The sequence below is a fragment of the Varroa destructor genome, unplaced genomic scaffold, assembly GCF_002443255.2.
Source record: "Varroa destructor unplaced genomic scaffold, Vdes_3.0 BEIS01000004.1, whole genome shotgun sequence".
Taxonomy (NCBI): domain Eukaryota; kingdom Metazoa; phylum Arthropoda; class Arachnida; order Mesostigmata; family Varroidae; genus Varroa; species Varroa destructor.
The window spans coordinates 47,605,519-47,620,334 of record NW_019211457.1 but is presented as its reverse complement, the minus strand read 5'-3'; the positions used below and the strand labels follow the sequence as shown (position 1 = coordinate 47,620,334).

The 14,816-nt window shown below is 36.4% G+C and overlaps 1 long non-coding RNA gene across 1 annotated transcript in view; it reads left to right on the top strand.

The window, feature by feature from the left end:
- Window positions 1-13,626, top strand: part of LOC147756295 (uncharacterized) — a 45,124-nt gene extending 31,498 nt beyond the window's left edge. The window contains exon 3 of the long non-coding RNA XR_015326236.1: window positions 12,167-13,626. This is a non-coding gene — a long non-coding RNA (uncharacterized LOC147756295). The remainder of the gene's footprint in view (window positions 1-12,166) is intronic.
- The last annotated feature ends 1,190 nt before the right edge of the window (window positions 13,627-14,816 follow it).

Sequence of the window (14,816 nt, the reverse complement as noted above, 5' to 3'; positions counted from 1 at the left end):
AATTTATAAATTAGGAACATAAACCCCAAAGTCAGGTATTTTGAAGTTAATGTAACGGATTCACCATACTTATACTCGAAATACTGTCTACTTTTCATATTCTATTATATATATTGTTATATTATATAATTAAGCTTTATCTACGTTCCATCCTATATTATTATTGACAAATACCGAAGACAACACCGAAGAGATCCTATGAGTGAAAATATGAGGTAAAAAAAGAACTGATTTTATTAAAAATTTGATACAACGCTCTGGTTAAGCCACTGCACTTCGCCAATCCGTGATAAAATAAAATTGGTGAAATCTTCTCTACTATAACGGAGATAAATACGGAAATACCAAGAACGTGAAGTAGGAAAAAAATGTTGTATAGGGACATTGTTGAAGCATAAAGATATCTTTATTGTCTCAACAATATTATATATAAAAAAATTATTATATATGTTATTTTCGATAACAAGTAGAATAGAAAAATTATTTCGCAGCAATTAAATATTTAGAGTTAGCACTGTTTACTTAAATAAAAGTAATTTGAGCAACCAAGCAGGTATGTTCTTAGCAAAGCTTTTTTTCTATCTTAGGTATTTAATTCGTTAAATATTTAACCTTGTAAAAAGCGTTTTAGGCCATTTTTGTTCTGCAGAACAAATGCAGAACAGTTATTTAATACGCAACCGAGTGATTTAACAGACTAATTGCGGGAAACTTTGTAACTGTACTGTAATTAAAACAACTGCCTTTTGCTCTTTGTCTTCTAACTTGGCTACTAAGAGATTATTGCATAATGTAATGTAGCAGTCTCTAACCTTGCGTTATACTGCTTTGAGAAAGAGTGTGCTGCTTTAGTGTTACATATGAATAGTTCTCCGTTCGAGCATTTTGTTAGGAAAAAAAGTTGTGTTGTTTGTATCATTCATATTTTGCAGTCAAGAACTGCTGAAAAAGCTAGTTATACAAATTGTATTTAACTTCCTCAAGAAAAATATTAATCCAGGAGTGATAGTAATCTGGCTTCTATAGTGAGTGAAAATATATGGATTCTGCTTATTTCGGGTTCTTTAATAATGTCCTGATTCTCTACCATCTACCTAATATATTTCAAACTATGAATTTTGGTGAGCTTCTTTACCTTTTGTGTTGTTGATCTTAGCTTACCATTCATTTAGAAAGGTACATTTTTGATACACGCGCTATTTTTCATTTTGCTACGGTCAAACAGCTGCCGAAGCAGCTCAGGATATTTGTACCGTGCATAACGAGGCTTCTCAGAGGAATGCTCTAAAAGGTTTACCGAGTTAAAAGATAAGATCTTAGATTTGGAGGATAGATCCCATCAGAACGACCATGTGAGGTCGATGAAAATATCGGATAGCAGAGAGCTTGTTAGTTGACCGAACAATAAGCCACTAATCCTGATTATCGAGCATTTTAAATGTACAGAATTTGACTGAAAATTAAAGGTCTGGATGGCTCATAGATTTGGTGAAGTGCATATGAAAGCACGGATTCTTATTTTTTTTCCAACATTTCGATCGGAATTCGGCAACCCATAACCGCAACGAAAGATTTCTACAGAGAATTGTTATATGTGATAAAAAGTGGTGACCGAAGTAGTGCAACCATGTCGATATGGGGTAAGAACAGAATCAATAGCTCTGGCAGATGCGCCAGAGCCTCGAGTTAAACTAGATATCCATCCCAAACCGACCATGACTTGCATTTGGCAGGAGTCGGAGGGCCTTATATACTGCAAATGCTAGAAAGGAGTCATATAGTCAGCAACGATTTTACGCAGTTCAATTGCACCGACTGAAGGAGGCTATCTAATAGGAAAGATTTTATAAATAAGGCAAGACTATCTTTCTCTACGAGAATGCTAGAGTACGTATAGGAAAATCATTAAGGCCGCTCCGCAAGAACTTCAGTGGCAAGTCCTTTTTCACTCGCCGTATTCTTCAAACTTCGCATTAAAAAATATCTCACTGTGTTAAACTCCTAATAGTACAAAAAGGTCTTAAAGATTAGTTGGATGAGCTCTTCAGCACATTACCTGGAAATTTCTGGCGAGAAAAAATGGTTAAAAGTGGAAAAAGGTTGCCGAGAGTGGCTGCGACTACATAATATACTAACTTGCTAGAATTCAAATGAAGCGTTGCCTTTCTTGTTAAATAAATAATCGGCATTAATTATGTAACAAGTAAATATTTTTCCTGTAATAATTTTGTGGGAGCGGTCTTTATATAAAGCGTGCATGGCGACTACTTCGTCAGTATAAAATGATTGCGCATTGAACAAAAAGCACTGCCATTGTCAATTTCTGGGAGATCTTGTCGAACATAGTCTAATTACTTTCGAACCCAACTGTATAAACCAATAGGCTTAATGACCTGCTATGGTATCAGGTAATCCCAATATTACTATAAACCTGTTTCGTCCTGCCATTTTGATGTATTTAATGCTTTTGCTTTATAGCGCTAAGTACAGTATCTTAAAATAAATTAGTTTCTCTAATCCAAAGTGAATCGTGACTGCCCATCGACAGGGCTTCCTTTTTCATTTTCTGGTGATTCGAAAGCCCGAGTGTGTTTTTTATTAAGTGGTCTTGCTTTCTTATGTCTATGCCGTGAATTTCGGAAGGCTGAGAACCAGTCTATTCACAGTCCTAGTCACAGTTTCAAGTAGTCAATGTGTAAATATTACACATTGAGTATTGGGTTCAAGAACTTTGTCTTTTTTCTTTATTAAGAGGATATCTAGTGAACTCCTGAAACAGAAAACTACATTACTTGGTACGTAATCTCAGTCTTTCAGTTTTTGTGCTATTCACTTTTGAAAAGTGCTATAACTGTTTTATTTTTATTACGACAGTAAACACGTCACCGTTATATCATAGTGAGGATAGAGTATTTGTGCTGAGGAGAACCGTACAGACATAGCTTTGTATTAAACTTACATCAACGATATTTTCTTTAAGCGACGAACTAATATATCTTTAAGGTTTCAATTTTTTGTTTTTCCCTTTTTCAATGTAATATTATTAACATATTTTGAATAGTATCTAACTATTGAGAAGGTGCAATTATATAATTAACGATATAATATATATATATATATAACAATATAACGATAAAATACATGCCTGCAAAAATCATTCTCAGTGCTGACCTGTTGAGTCGACACACCTTAGAGGAAAACATATATTTACTAGATATACGTGACAGCAAACAGCGTGAATACAATCAAGTTTTAGACTCGCTGATAAAATAGGTGGAGGAAGAGGCAGTCCAGGACTTAAAAATTTATAAGATATATCAAGTAACAATATAAAAACTGTCAAATGCTATGGAGTACGGTCAGCCAAGCAAACTAAAGGGCGTATCAGTAGAAAATCTAATTCAGTGAAGTACGCGCGATTAAATAATCGATGACAAGCGTGTGGCCTATAAGGGTTCAGCAGCAGTCGTTCTGTCAAAGCTCGGAGTAGAATTCTTGTTACATGCACACAAATCACATCTAATGTGTTATCCCGTTTAAGGCGCCATATTCTGGCCAAAAGTTAAGAATAATATTAAAGACTGGGCAAATCGTTATAGAGCTCGCTAAATATACAAGACGCCGAGTTAACCCACTCACAAATAAAACACAGAGGCTATGACAAATAATACACCAAGACATTTTCATACGGGAAAGTGAAAACTAGTTGGTTACTGTAGATGAGAACAATGTTTATTTCGGGCTGGACAATTTGGGGAGAAACGCAACAATAAGCCAAATAATGAAAGAAACTGTAGAAGATATGACAGGCCGAGGGAAATTCACTTGACTCAGAATATATGGTAAAGGAGTTAAAAAAATCTATTCAAAGAATTTTTAAAAATGAAAATATCTGTTCGAGCTGGCTCGCCACACATATCGCAGCATGGCCATTATCATTATTTGAATGGCAAGGTTGAAAGCGCTGTTAAAATTGCTAGAAGGATAGTGAAAGGGCTAGGTCAAACAAAGTATATTTGAATATGGCTCCATTAGTATGGCGAGTCGCCGAGCAAATAGATGGCCTCTTGTCACCGAAAAAATATCGGCGCACGTTAGCCACATTATTATTGGCCAGCGAGCAAACTTAGCAAATCCTAGGCAAGCGACAAGGTTACCGCAAGATGTAACGAACCATGCAAAAGTGCGTGACAATGGCACGAGGGAGCTCAGTATTAGAGTAGTGGGACAATAGATTAGCGTACAGGCTGTGAAAACAATGAGCCGATGGAGATCAGGTCAAAAGCAAACAAAATTTGCACAGGTAATAGGAAAAGGATAATCAGAAAGAGAACACATCTCATTATAATTTCTACTTCATTCGACAAAACTACCAAGTAAATAATTCGCAATCGTTGTATCCAAAAATCGTACCCCTTCAATAGCACTAATCCATTGAAGAGCCAGTAGAGACGGTTAATCCAACGATGTATCAAGCGAGTGAATTACAGCTAGATATAACAATGCGCTCATTGCGAGGTTACGTTGGTTTAATAGATGGCAATATGGGCCCAGACATGGTCAAAAATATATAAAACACAACACAAAAATCACAAAACAGATCGACTTATGCAGGCCGGTTCCTCTCAAAATGTACAGAATACTCATATCATAACCCTGCATTCTTGAACAGCACAGCCATATGTGACAGCGAACATAGCTGTGACCATAAGGTTCAGATACCTATCCAGCCAAAGAACGTTTGCTTATCTTAAATTCAAAAACCATGCCTCTACGACAAACATTTAAGCGCAGAGCAGGGTTTAAATTACTTCGGTGTTGGGTATATGAATGACTTATTTCCGAAGTACCTGTCGTAAATTAATCAATCAAGATGCAACTATTGTGTTGTCAATATCAAATATTTTAACACATAATATTTTAATTCTTATAAGTAGTTTTTGTCCATGGGAGCCACAAGGAGAATTTATCTCAATGGCAGTTGAAAATGGCATTTATGGGATATTATATTGCGCGTGTTGAATTACGCGGATACATACCAGACGGTTTCATTGACGAACAAATCAGGCATCCACAGAGGAAATCCATTCGTAAACTTACTGAAGAATACGTTTTGGTTTAAATCGCTTAACCTCGAGGCTATATGGCATCTGAATAGACGAACAAAGTGAAGAAAGGTGTGGGGCTCTATAAACCGAGCCTAAAAACTTTTCATTCATAGTTCTTGAAAGCTTTTCAAATAGCCAAAAAATCTGAACTCTAGGTTTGTTATGCAGCAAGATCACATTAATCCGTCTTTCGTCTACAGTCGCCGTTTCATTGTACTAAAATCCCACCGAAATCTCTAAAGTGCCTAGGTAAAGGTAGTCCGCGGTTTGACCATCCTTTTTTTGCTCTGAAGACTACCGTAAAACAGCACCAATTCATCCTCGTCTGGTCCTTACGAGATCTTTAGGTTTAGTGCATTGAAACCAGTTTTGAAGAACGCTGCGTAATGCTCATTTCTTCTCATACTAAAACACAGCCTCCGTCATTTCAGCTAAACCTCTTTAACGAAGAAATAGCAAACGATACGCAATTTGGTGCCATGCTTTACCTGCACAGGAAGCTGCTGCTAATGAACTCAGTCAAAATTAGAACAATGCAGAAAACGGTGAACAGTCCAAAAAAGCACCTAGGGAGTTAATTTACAAACTAGAAGGATAAATAAAACGTATAGGCTAAGCCATTGGAAGATTTTTGAGGTATATAATCGGATAGCAACAATAATCCTGTTACAATAATAATAATAATACTAAATGACACTTTATATAACTACTTATACACGTAGTGCATATAGATTAGTGTCACGGATATCATGAAGTGTGCCACAACGATTCGTAATGCTATTTTCAGTGCTTAATGGTATAAAGAGATGATTTTGTATTCAAATGGATAAAAGCTACCTGGCAGCAGTATTTCCTTCAGATTTATTTTAGAATCCCACAACGGAGTAAATAACAGAACATATCACGGGCTGTAGGACTGTTATAGTGTAATGTTTATCCACTTTAGGAACACATGAAATCGTCTAGAATCAAAACTAGAAGACAAATATTACGTTTCATATTGAAGGCTAATCGTCTTCTTAATGCTTAATTACAATAACGAATACAAAACACCAAACGTCCCTATTTTGCTAACTAATTTAATTTTTGATATTATACCTAGCCTAATGTACTGTTGCAATTACGCTGTCTCACCTAACCCGTTGTCCTTGCACAATTATTTGATCAGCCTGTGCTATTATGTTTGCCTGGAGTTTAGTTAACTCTTGACTTGTCTCGCTTATATTTTTACATTATGATTACGGAACTTTTTTAGTACTGGTTGACTGACTTTCTTTCCGGAACGCATGTTTAGTGGGTGGGTCGACTTCTAGTAGAAATAGCCATTTATCGAGTCGGCTAACCTAGTGATTCTGTTTCTTAAATGTGCTTAATAGTAAAATTGTTTTTTTCTTTTTTATAAGAAATAATTACATATAAGAAATACATAAATTAATATTGATTCTACTTTCAGAACGTCGGCTGAAGGCTTTTTCATATTTTTTATTTTTTTTTTATATTAAGGAGTTCTACCAGTTATTCCTCTATATGTGGATTACTTCTAGGATGTTAACAAAACTAAAGCATTTATCTTATTTTAATTCTCTTTTTGTTAATAGACACTTACGTATATCGTATTGAATGAAGACACGAATATCTGTTGCCTCGATTGGTATTGATTCTATTCCAGGAACGTCACCAAACGCGAGGATAGTTAATATTTTATTATTTTATTCTGCTAATATTATTCTTAACATTTTGGGTTTTTCTTTGGAAATCGATATTCTTTTCAAAAAAATCAATACTCTAAACTTGCCGCTTCAACCGTCCAATTGACATTCGCTTCAAATTCGCTCAAATAACCACTTAAAACGCATTTTCATCCCACTGTTCCACACACAGGCGATACAAGCGATTGCGATGGATTTTAGTAATTTTCCATATAAATTTTAAGTATAAATATATACGTTACATTTTTGTTCAATTCGTCGAGATTTATTGTTGTTTTTTTATTATGTATTATAACACATTGTTGAATTTTCACTTTTTAAAAGGCATCTTTGACCCGAAAGTTGAGATTTATTTAGATATATGAATATGTATTACATCTGTATTGACTTATTGAAAGCTTCGTTGAAAGAATTTGGTTGGTATTTAGAAATAGAACCCCTATATAGAGTTTTATGTGAAAAATGTTCATCCCAGTGTCATCTAAGCAAAAAGCTACCAGATACCAGAATATCAATTTTAGCAATATACATACATAGCTTGTCACGATCTATCGATCGGTACAAAGAACTGGCATTAATAGAGTGGTAATTTATCAAAGGAGTCTTTTTGATATTTGAGTCTCTCTCTTAAAAAAACATTCCGAGATTACATTTGGAAGGTTGTTCAACTAGAATATTCATCATCAGGGGATACAATTTTCCAGTTAACACTTCTTAAAAAAATCGCTCAAAAAGGCACTCAAGAATAGCTTGAAACGCATCTTCACCCCACTGTTACGTTGGTGTGATAAGGGTACCCCCCCCCCCCCCTCGGAATGTGTTTTTGACTCTTTTCACATCAAAATATTCACTTTAAATATAAGGATTTATACCGTGTTTGGATTGTTGAAATTTACCGATTGACGTCAGGAAAAATCCTTACACAGAACGCCATGTTGAAAGCATTTTCAACCTGAAAACTAGGATTTGGGTATATAGACATGAAACGCTTTTTGATTCAGCTGGGCGAGAATCTTCAACTGGTTTAGCAATTACCCCCCTTCCCCCTACAGACGCACGTAAACATTCAGCTCCAACTTTGTCAGTTGAAATAACCTTCCCATAAAAATGTAGTCCACTTTAACTCCTACAATCTTGTCGTAGACACATAGGAAAGATTGCTGCAAAAAAATACCTAAAGTAAACAAAAATAATAAAAAAGAATAATTTTCCGAAATGAACATGTACACAAAAGAACATGCTCTATAGGATGAAAAAAGCAAACTCCTTCCGAGAAAAATACACTCATCGAATCGGCTATGTCTGTTTGAGCAGCTTTTCAGGAAGTGGACAGTTTAGCTAATCCGCTAAAGATCAGTCAGATTACTCAAAGTGGTCTATTTCGGTCAGGCAGACAAGCAAGCGCACACAGAACTTCAGTAATATATAAACTAAACTAATCCGTAAGCTTTGCTTCTCGCCTGTCTTGTCGTTAATTTATCCGTTTTGTTTATATTATTCCTGCCCCAGCATAAAATATAAAAATATCATCAACGGTTTTCCGTGTTCTACATCCGGTACTTCGGATACTAGCCATTACACTGACTGCTATCCCATTGCAATTACCTCGGTTCACATAGCCCGTTAAGCATCTGTAATTATTTCATTAGCCTCTTCTAATATATAATCAAAGGTGTTTACACAACTCTGGATTTCTCTTTCGTGATATGTTGGCTTTTGGCTCATTCCTGCAATATAGTTACGGGTCTCTTTCATTGTTAAGTGATTAACTCCGTTTAAAAAAGACACGTGAATACGATGGGTCTTTGGCATATCTTTGAGGGCAGTATACGACTATTGTTCACGCAACATAATATTTAGAAAAATATACGTTTGTACATTTGATAATATACATCAGCGCAAATTATGACGATATCCGCCTTGGTGTTTCAAAATTGCAGTACGGCGTTGTTTTCAAACATTAAAAATAAAAAAAAAAGGTCCCGGCCTTGGTTTACGATTAAACAAATGAACATTCTACGGAGGAAAACGAATTTCGATTTCTAGAGGCAAATGTGTTTGTCCAATAGGCTCCATCCTTCGGGCAAACCTTTTCAGGAAGTAATTTAACCGACCATAAAAAAGCCAGTCCAGTACGTCCACGCCAAGCAGCCAATTTCAGTGGGATCCGCTTCCAAAGACCTATGATAGTTAAGTAGTTAGATAAATAAAAAAAAGTAAGGTCATTTCTTCTAAATAATCGTAGAAATTACTTGCGAACTGATATGACTTTAGAATAGCTTGAGGTAGCAAAGACCAAATTGATAAGCCATCTATGCACATAGCAGATGCAGGACCTGTTGAAAAAGTCGTAATGGATCATTATTTGTATTGTGCCTTGTAAAGGATTTGTAATATCTAATAAACGGGGATTTAGAAATTGAATTTACGTAACGACCAACTGAAATCGCCATTGATTTTTCTAAATAAATAAAATAAAGTCTTATAGTAATATATTATTTTCCCCTACGCGATAAAAGAAACTTTTATTATTTTAAAAAATATTTCGATACTAAGAACCCTGTTTTGCCAAAAGCCTGCATGAATAGCATAAACCTTGATTACGGAGCGCTGAGCAATGTTGTCCGGGTCATTCTATGTTTCCAGCTGTACGTCAGATACGAGCCTAGACCACCTAGTGTCCTCATGATTATCGGGCAAAGACGTTACTCACAAAGCTATCACGGTGTCCAGGTCAATGGAAGGAATTTCTAAACGAGTTGGACAACGATGTATAAAATAAGGCATACAAAATCGTTGTAGGCAAAGTAGATGTTGTCAATTCGTGAACTAAGTCTGAAGTTGCAGCTAAAATAATTAGAAAATTCTTTCCTGTAAGCAAGAAAGTGCTTCTGCGGTACCGCAGGTAATCTTAGGCCAGACTCTGCCGATTTCTGGACTTAAGATAACAAATGCCCCGAAATCCGGTTTTTGACCGAAAAAATTCGATAGGTTTGGGTTGTATCCCGCCGCAACTAGCTGAAGAACTTATTAAATATAATTTGATATTTTTTGTAGAGGTAGTTGACAAGATACGCACGACATCACCAGGTGGTGTTTACTAAGTCGTGAAAAAACGCTAGCCTCACCCTATTGAACAGACACAGACCAATTCCCTTCAAAACATACAATGTGGTGAACAACACTGTGGAAGAAAATTAGCACCAACCAACACACTGCTGAAGAAAGATAAGGTAAAACTTCTTATTTTTTGCACACCAATGCGGATTCATAAAATATTGTTTTAAAACGGATGCCACTAGGACTACCCTGGTCATGTACTGAGAAAAGATGAACAAGACGAAATGGACTAAAGGTATCTGCACACTTGTGGCTTTCGATATACGAAACGCTTTTAACTTTATGCCATAAGAAATTATCAACAATGGTTTGGGGAAAGAGGTAGAGTGGTGCCTACATAAAATAATCACGAAGTATTTTAGCGAAAAACGTATTACCCACGGTGATGAAGCATTTCAGTCGTCAGGGTCGGCCTTGGACCTCTTTGCTGTAAACGTACGATAACATTCTTGAACAGAACTACTTCACTACGGTCAAAATAGTCGCCTTTGCCAGTGATGTGGCAGCAGTAACAGTGGGGAGGAACAGTAGAGACATGCAGGCTACCATAAATGTCACATGTCATAGTCACAATGGAGTCAAAGATTGACAATTACTAACTTGAACTAGAGCCAAAGACAACAGAGATAGGAATCCTGAACTGCAGAAGGCAGGTTGGTACCATCAGCACCAAACTGGGTGATTACGCCACTCAATTGAGCAATAAAATAAAACATCTCAAAATGGTGATCGATTGCGTGCTGATTGGTATGACACATGTAAATTACACCATGAACAAGGTTGTTGAAACTATCAGCAACCTAGCGGTACCAATTCCGAACGTAAACGGACCTAAGACTGTGTGATAGACATCATCGCTCTCTACGGTACCCCTGTCTGAAAAGAATCTCCGATGAGAAAAACAAACATCAACGAGTTACAAATGACACAGCAAAGTTGCCGTTAGAGTAAGTTGAGTTTTAGAACTTTTATGATGGTCTACCAGAACCTGCAAATTCAAGAAAGCATCCTAAAATTTTTTTAACAGAAGGATAAAGAAGTCTGATTTTTCATGCTAGCGACATGACAGGAATGACAGCAATCAGCTCAGGGGAGCACTACAACAATCACAAGAAAACTCATCAAAAATATTGGTAACTGGTATACGAGAAGTCACGAACAGACTATTTTTTACGTGACGCAGACGTTTAGTAGTGGCGAGCTTTTGGCAGCTACAAGGCCAGAATAAGCAAAGCTGAAAGCGACCTCTGCGCTTTGTACTACTCAGGCTACGTGGATTATGTGGAACACACAATCAGGGAGTGTGAAGAGTTCGGTGCCGAGAAAAGGAAAATCGGGCGAAAGGAGTTGAACCTCACGCTAGTTGGCTAGAGTAACCGAAATGTGCATAAAACATTTCTGCCACTGCATTGACTTAAAAAAAAATGTTGTCCAAGTAATTCTAGTAACAAAAAAAAAAGGCAAATATCTTGGAGAGTGAGAAGGAAGTTAGCAGAACAATTTCTTATCTAGTTGCGTCATAATCAATGTTTATGTAACGTATCAGTTTTTTTTGTAAATAAGAATGATTAATTTGGATATTTTTAACAAACGAAGTGTATTTAAAGGTAACAAAAGAGTTTTTGTCAGCCTTGCGCTAGCAGAAATATATTTTTTTCTTAACCAATATTTCGTTTTGTTTCCAATAGAAAGCAGTGAAATTTTAATATAATGATTCTCGCATCAATCAACACCTTTTCTTACAGTTCACCGTACTCAAGACATTGAAGAAAAAAATTTTAAACAAATTCGAAAAATTATTTTTATAGCTGTGCATTCCACACTGATCCTGATACCATGGTACGATAAGTGATGCCACTAAGTCATTAAGACAATGAATCAAATCGCAATGTCCTTGTTAGTCGATTTCTAAAAACCTTATTTCGAATTAGCAAATGTCGTAGCGCGTAAACACATTTTATTTTGATAAACCTTGAACTACAAAGGCTCGATTATACTATATGTTAAAACGGTCACCTCTGAAATAAGTCATATGCTCACCTATTTTCTAGGAACGCCCAGCATCCTGCTTCATTGCTGTGTATTTTTTTGGACCATATGTCTTTAGCTCGTATGTAGTTGCATAAGGAAGTACCGATAATGGCATTTGTTTTCTCAACTTGAATAACTCCTGATAACTATCTGCCATCATTGAGACTGTAATGCAATTGTGTGCATATTTACTTTCAGGGTAAAAGACCGGCCAGAGAAAAGGACGGAAACTCTGTGAGATAGATCTCGTTACATACTCGGCAGCGGAAAAGACAGTCACCAAATTTTTACCTTATCTCCGTAACATGTTCTCTTCAATCCGGCCTCCACTAGTTTTTCCATCTCTCGCGCCACTTCGTTGCAGCTTTTCCTAACGATGATCGTGTCAATGGTCTGTCCGCTAGTTAGCGTTTCACACGATGCTCTAATGTAGGATCCTTGGCTAAGCATCAACTCGCACGTATTTCCATCGCATTTTGCATGCTTACCCCTTACCGCTCCCATCTTGCCTGTAACCCGTCTAATTAGTAACAAGTCTTACCGTCTCCCTTTAGTTGTGTCTCGTCACCTATTCAGAAGATCATGTATCTTTCTTATCCTCTATCCTAAATATTTATTGCCCGACCCCGAAATGAGCTCAATGAAATTCTCCTCTACAGGAATACCTCAAGCCCACCTTCTTCCCTTAAGTAACGTGAACATTTACACTTATATACAACATATAATAAGTGTAAATATATACCTTTATGGTCCTTTAGGGGGTTTGTATTTCATCCATGGCACCTAATATGGCAGTTATATTATTTTGTCGTTTTATGGTTATGAAACGTTAATAATATTTATATTCTTTTGAATGCGTAATATAATTTTTTATAATCTTTTTCCTTTCTAGTAAGCGTAAAAAATATTTCAGCCATCCGTTTCTCCTTTTTATTTTGTTGATACCTACTTAATAGCCGTCTTGGCTGGCGATTGCCTATGATGAGCACTCTCATTCTAAGATGACGCGCCCTAGCTACCTACTCTGAGCGACCGCGCAGTCCCTGCGGCAATTCAGTGGATTTATCCAGCTCACGACTGTTTCCTCCTTACACTACACGAATTTTATTGGTTACCGTTGAGGTCCACTCGCTTAGAATCACTGCAGTGACCGGCGGTGCGATTTACTTTTGTTAGAGTCAGATACAAAGAGCCTGATTAATACCCCAAGCTGGCTATGAGTTCTACAGTTGACGCGATACTTTTATTAAATTTGCAACGTTGAGTATATAGAGATCATATAGCTACGCGTCGAGCGCTAGTTGCTAGTCTATATTTTTGTTGCGGTTGCAGATTTCAACTGCGATAGGTATCCGACTGTACACGAGTAGAAAGCAACCGTGAGGCTCTTGTAGAATGTGATGCCCTTGAACGTTAGTTAGAGATAATTGATAAGGAAGATGTGAAACTTGATGGTGCGAAGAAATGCCAGAGCTTTCCAACGAAGCAGGAAAGGATAGTAGATCAAGTCAGCTGAAAACGAAAGCGGTTCTCACAAGATCAAGTCAAGATCAAGGCAAGAAAAAAGTGCCAATAAAATGGGCGATGAAGATGGTGCATTTTTTTGAGGAACATACGTTGGAAGATGTTTAATAAAAACTTGCGGAATCAATAAGTAATTAATGTCGTCAACTTAATCGTGATAATCATTAGCTTAAAATATTTTGTTCGTCTGTATCTAGAACGCCTCGCAAAGCCTTGCATGATCATAGATAGCCTGACATGGGAGTACATAAGCAACTTTTCTTCAACTTTCAATGCATGTTTTATTTTTACCTCTTCTAGTATACTGCTAAACATGATTTATCTTAAAATCCTTTTTTTTTTTTAACTTAGCTTCTAAGGTGCTAACGCAAGAGTCCTATCATAACTGATTTATTAATACTTGACAGCGAACGATGACACTGAACCTAAATGAGGCAGTCTGCGGCATTTCTCGTCTTTCGCCCGTTATACTGCAATGAGTGATATTACAGAATACGTATACAATACAGGTCAAATTTACAATAAATGAGCAGCAGTGAGAAAAAAAAAAATGTTTTTTTTTTATTTACAGTGCAGTCTACGGCGTGGTAGCATATACGAGAGCTGTGACTGAATTAACTAACTGACTAATTTCTCACAGTACAATATGGGTAAAATCATCTTTATTTTACTCATATTGTACAAAGTGGTGTATACAAAGTGGTTATAACATGATTTCACAAGATGGGCTTTTGATAGGCTAATCTTACTATCCGGCATCCTAAAAGCAAACGGTTAATTGTATGGAGAATGGTTACTTTTGGAATGCACAATTACCTAGGTTTTTTTTCTATTAATTTCAAAAAAGTTGCCAAGAGAATGTTCATGTCTAACATTAGCTACTACTCAGCTCAGTAAACTCACGGGAAACCATATCTCCATCTTATGTGGTTCAGAAAATGGCTCTGAAAATTTTGCAAATATTTATACTTTTATAATGAAGTGGGGGCCACACTTATGAGAAACGCAGTTAGCTATAAAGATTCAAGCAAAACTTGAGGCTGTGCAAGATAAGAGTCTGTAAAATAAGATTTCAAAGTCGTGATGCTACCTTTGAACATTCAAAAGCATGAATTCTGAAAATAGGATTAGTATCAATAGTTATACTCAAGTTTTTATATACCAGTACACACTATAGCCAATATCATTTAAATGATACACAACGTGCGAAATAGTCCTAATAATGGCATACTTCGCCATAAATTACATAATTTTGTTGGTTTCCGCGCAGCATGCAATTAGATCAGTTCCCTGGACTACAAGTACATCTGTTGTCTTCTTTAAT